The following is a 5791-nucleotide window of genomic DNA, read 5'->3' as shown; positions in this document are numbered from 1 at the left end:
GACGAAGACAGAAAGAAAGCATTAAAGGAGGAAGTTGACAGGTTAAAAGCGAACCATTTCATTAGGGATGACTTTTACCCTGACTGGGTGGCCAATCCAATGTTGGTCCCAAATCCCAATGGGACGTGGAGAACCTGTATTGACTACTCGGATCTCAACAAAGCTTGCCCAAAAGATTGTTTTCCGTTACCAAGGATTGACCAGCTCGTGGATGCCACAGCGGGACATGGCCTGATGTCGTTTATGGATGCCTATTCTGGATATAACCAGATTCCCATGCACGCCCCAGACCAAGAACATACGAGCTTCATCACAGATAAAGGGCTCTACTGCTACAATGTCATGTCGTTTGGACTCAAGAATGCTGGAGCCACGTACCAGCGGCTCGTAAACATGATGTTTTCGGAACAAATTGGGAACAACATGGAGGTTTATGTTGATGAAATGCTTGTCAAGTCTCAACTTAACAAGAACCATGTTGATGACCTCGAAGAGTGCTTCAGCGTGCTCAGAAAATACAACATGATGCTAAATCCTCAAAAGTGCACTTTTGGGGTATCTTCAGGAAAATTTCTGGGCTTTATTGTGAATTCACGTGGAATCGAGGCTAATCCCGACAAGATCAGGGCCCTGATTGACATGCCTTCACCTCGGAAGCATAAAGATGTCCAAAGCTTGACTGGCAGGATGGCCGCCCTTAGCAGATTCATCTCGAAATCAACGGATCGTGGCCTTCCATTCTTCAACTTATTGAGAGGAAGTAAGAAGTTTGAATGGGCAGAGGAGTGTGAGCTGGCCTTTCAGGAGCTCAAAAATCACCTAGCTGAACCACCCATTCTGTCAAAACCTGAGACAGGAGAAGTGTTGTATTTATACCTCTCAACCACCGAACACGCGATAAGCACGGTGCTCGTTCGAGAAGAAGAGAGGGTGCAAAAACCCATCTACTACATCAGTAAAAGATTACTGGGGGTAGAGTCAAGATATCCATTGATGGAGAAACTCGCCCTTAGTTTAATTCATTCATCTTGTAAGCTCTGCCCCTACTTTCAGGCACATCCCATTCATGTACTGACAGATCAACCACTTAGACAGGTCCTATCTAAACCAGAAGCCTCAGGTCGACTTCTTAAATGGGCTGTTGAGCTCGGACAGTTCGAGATCACCTACCATCCGAGGACGACCATTAAGGCACAGGCATTGGCGAACTTTATAGTGGAATGTACTGGAATAGCCGACGACGAGGTAATAACCACGGCCCACGAGCTATGGAAACTTTACGTCGATAGCTCGTCAAATGAAAACGAAGCAGGGGCAGGGGTTATTCTGATCACCCCCACAGGGAGTAAAATTTTACTCCGCTTTAAGATTTAGCTTTAAAGCATCGAATAATGAGGCCGAGTACGAGGCTCTACTCGCGGGACTACGAATAGCAAAAGAGCTCAAGGCTAAAGCTATACATTGCTATAGTGACTCCCAGCTCGTAGTTAATCAAATTTTGGGAGAATACCAGGCTCGTGGCACAAGAATGGCAGCTTATCTGGAGAAGGCAAAATCCGCGTTAGAGTATTTCGAGTTTTATGCAATCGAACAGGTTCCCCGAGAACGAAACTCAAATGCAGATGCCTTAGCTCGACTCGCCACCTCCGCCGAAAATGAAGAGCTGAACGTTATACCTATAGAACACCTGTCAACACCCAGCATTAGTGAGCCGGAAGAGGAAGATGTGTGTATGATCGAAACAGAGCCAACCTGGATGACCCCGATAGTCGAGTACCTCGAAAATGGAATTCTTCCAAAAGATCGGAATCAGGCTCGAAAGTTGATGTATCAACTTCCTCGATACACCATTTTAGACGGAAAACTATACCGAAGGAGATATTCTATGCCATTACTCAGGTGCGTAACCCCTCCTGAGGCTAAGAAAATCATCGAAGAAATTCATGAAGGGTTCTGCGGAGATCACATTGGGGAGCACAGCTTGTCCAAGAAGATCATACGCCAGGGCTATTTCTGGCCAACCATTAAAACAGATTCTTTCAAGTATGTGAAGAAGTGCGACAAATGCCAAAGATTCGCCATGATACCCCGAGCCCCACCATCCGAACTGACCATGTTGACATCCCCATGGCCCTTCGCGGTATGGGGCATCGACCTCATAGGCTCTCTCTCGACTGGCAAAGGCGGAGTCAAGTATGCTGTAGTTGCCGTTGATTACTTCATGAAATGGACGGAGGCTGAACCATTGGCGACCATAACTTCGAAAAAAATCCTTGATTTCGTTGTAAATAGCATCGTGTGCCGATATGGAGTACCAAGGAAGATCGTATCCGACTATGGAACCCAGTTCGATTGTGACCTATTCACCAGTTTTTGTGAGAAGAACGGTATAATAAAGAGTTTTTCATCAGTGGCCCACCCTCAAGAGAATGGTCAAGTCGAAGCCGTTAACAAAACTCTCAAGAGTTCTCTAAAGAAAAAGTTGGAGGAAGCGAAGGGACGATGACCCGAGGAATTGCCTCAAGTCCTTTGGGGGTATAGGACCACAGCTCGGACATCAACAGGACATACCCCGTTCTCTCTAGCATACGGCTGCGAGGCAATGTTGCCCATCGAAGTTGAAATCCCAACGATCCGAACTCAAACCTACGACCAAAGTTCAAACCGTACTCAGCTCGAGGAAACCCTAGACTTGATCGAAGAAAAAAGAGAAGAGGCTCAGCTGAGAAATGCTGCTTACCAGCAACGCACTATCAGATATTTCAACAAGAGGGTTCGAGATCGAAAGTTCGGAATGGGAGATCTGGTGTTGAGACGCATATTCTTAGCAACCCGAGATCCAGCAACTGGAGTGCTCGGGCTGAATTGGGAGGGACCATACCAGATAGAGTCAGTCATCCGACCTGGCGTATATAAACTTGCGAGATTGGACGGGAGCCTAGTACCGCGAGCATGGAATGGCGAACACCTTAGACTTTACTATCAGTAGTGTAGGAAGTGTGTTGCCTGTAACCATGATTTTCTATATGTATTAGCTTGTCTGTTTTTGAATTCCATCAAATAAAAGACCTATTTTGTTCAATATGTAATTTTTTTTTTTGTTTTTTATTTTTGCAATCTCTCTTAATTTAATAACCTATGGTCAAACTCATAGGATATTAAGGGGGCATCATTGGTATATATACCATTAGCTTAAAAATTAAAAAAATATATATATAAAGTATTTGGATATAACCAAGTACGCGAGCTTAGATAGTTCAGACATAACCGAATTATCAAAAACATAAAGTATTTGGATATAACCAAGTACGCGAGCCTAGATAGTTCGGACATAACCGAATTATCAAAAACATAGAGTATTTGGACATAACCAAGTACGTGAGCTTAGATAGTTCGGACATAACCGAATTATCAAAAACATAAAGTATTTGGAGATAACCAAGTACGCGAGCCTAGACAACCGAATTATCAAAAATATATAAAGTATTTGGATATAACCAAATACGCGAGCTTAGATAGTTCGGACATAACCGAACTACCAAAAACCTAAAATGTTTGGAGTTAACCAGATGTGCAAACTTAACAGGTTTGGAACAAACCAGCCAAAAAACTAATCGATGATATGTAGGAACCTAAACCTATTTCGAAATAAGTCGAGATCGAGGCTAGAATATCTTAAAAGAAATATAGTTTCAAACTCTTAACCTCAGAGCAAAAACTGAGGATGAGTAAAATTAACTAAACAAAAAAGATATAACCAAATCATTTACGTTACATACCATATAAGTACTTCCGAGTTCATGGTTAAAGTAACATCCGACCTTGATAAATAACGAGGTCGAAAGTAGATAATTCGAACAAACTATGCATGAATGCATCGAGTTTCGAGCTTAAAATCCAAACTATGTTTGTATGAATAAATAAACATAACTGATTTATCAACATAAAATGTGTAAAATATTTCGAGCCAAGAAATGTAAAGCATGTAAAAGAATAGTTAAAGAAACTGTATCATCCCCGTGGGCATAAATTAAAAATAATTACAAAATAGGGGGACACAGCCCCAATAAATGACTCCCCCGAGGTCAGATTTAAGGAAGAGGAGTATCCTTGGCCTTCTCAGCATCAGTATCACCGGACCCTCCAGGACGAATAGCATGACTATCCTTCTGAGCCGCCTCTCGAGCAGCCACACTTGCCTCAAGACGGGCATTCCACCGCTCAACATATGTGGCCTCGAGAGGGCCTAGGAAGCTGGTATCAAGGTCAGCATTATCAGCCCAAAGTTTGTACATGGCTTGGTCGACCGCTTTCTCCTTCTGCTCCTTATACTCATCCAGGAGGCGGGCCTTCTCGCTCTCCATGAAGTCGAAGGTGACAGATTTCTCCTCTTCAAGCTTGGCATTGGCCTTCTCGAGCTCGGCATTCGACTTTTCCAGCTCCTCGAGACGGGTCTTCATTTTTTCAAGTTCAGACTTCGAGTCTTTGAGCTCGTCAGCCATCTTAAGTTCGAGATCCTTCGATTTTTGGGCCAGAGACATGCTCGTTTGCACCCCGTTGGTCAGCTTATAGTTGAGCTGTGCTGAAACGACAAGGGCCTGAAACACAAAGAACAAATCAGAATTGCGAACTGAGGCATAAATACTTAAAATAGAGTTGCAAAGGCTACCGCTGCAGTGAGTTCGATACTCTTATCATAAAGAGTATTGCAGTCCGAGGCCTTGTGCATGAGATCCCAGTGGTCGGCGCCGAAGCCAGAAAAGCTCTGACCCACTCGAGAAAGGACATCCGTGCTGAGCATAGCCCCTTCTGTCCCAGCGGCGCCATCAAGTATGTACTCCTCAATATGAGTTCGGGCCGTTGGCAGCTGAACCTTGGAGGTAGAAGGTTTCTTCGGGGGCTGAACAACTGCTAATTGGGTTTCGGTGGGAGGCAGCGAGATGGGCGCGGTCGAGCCAGACGCATCAACCTGGACAGTCGGTTCCTTGGCTGTGCTCGCAGCAGTCTGGGTGGTGGGGGTCGTCTCGCGGCGTCTGGGTACCTTGGACGGTCGGTCAGACCTCCCTGGTATTCTCGGACGCTTGCTCCTCTGGGCGCCAGCTCCCCCATCGCTAAAGAGCATAGCGTCGAGGTCGGGATTCATGGCGCCTGCACAGTTAAAATGAGTTAGACAATAATAATAAGTTTGAAAAGAGAGGGAAACAAGGAAAAGAAAAAACCTAACTGGAACTCTCCCCCGAGCTCGAACTTGGGGACCAAGAAATTCCCCCGTCTTCAGAGGAGGCGGGGGGAGTGCCTTCCATATAGGTGGGTGATAACCTCGAGAGGTCCCTATAATTGTTGGTCCCATACTGAACGGCTATCCCGTTCCACATCTCGTCCGTGGTGTAAATGGTGTCGTATCTCCCGAGCCCACTATCAAACCTATGGACGCAGTCATCTACCCAACTCCATATGTAGAAGTGGTATCTATCCTGTGGGCATGAGACTAGCCTATTGGGCCTGTGTTTTAGTAAGGTCGAGGACCACATTCTCGAGGTAGGAAGGACTTTACCTTCATCCGAATCCGAGCTCAAGGCTTCATCATTAGCCTCATTCCCAGACAGCGGGCTCCTTGAGCGAACTGGAAGAGGTGGCCTCGTTTCTCTCCTCTGAGGAAGGGCTCCTGTGGGCAGTGGCACCTCCTCCCAGTGTTCATATTTTTTATTGGACCAGTCATAGGTTGACTGGCCCTCTCCCAACAGCCCACAAGCTCGGAGCTTGCCCTCATGTAATAGGTACGAGAGAGACC

This window comes from Humulus lupulus, chromosome 3 (assembly GCF_963169125.1).
Source record: "Humulus lupulus chromosome 3, drHumLupu1.1, whole genome shotgun sequence".
In the NCBI taxonomy this organism is placed as follows: Eukaryota; Viridiplantae; Streptophyta; class Magnoliopsida; order Rosales; family Cannabaceae; genus Humulus; species Humulus lupulus.
The sequence above is the reverse complement of the archived record's forward strand: the minus strand, read 5'-3'. Positions refer to the sequence as shown.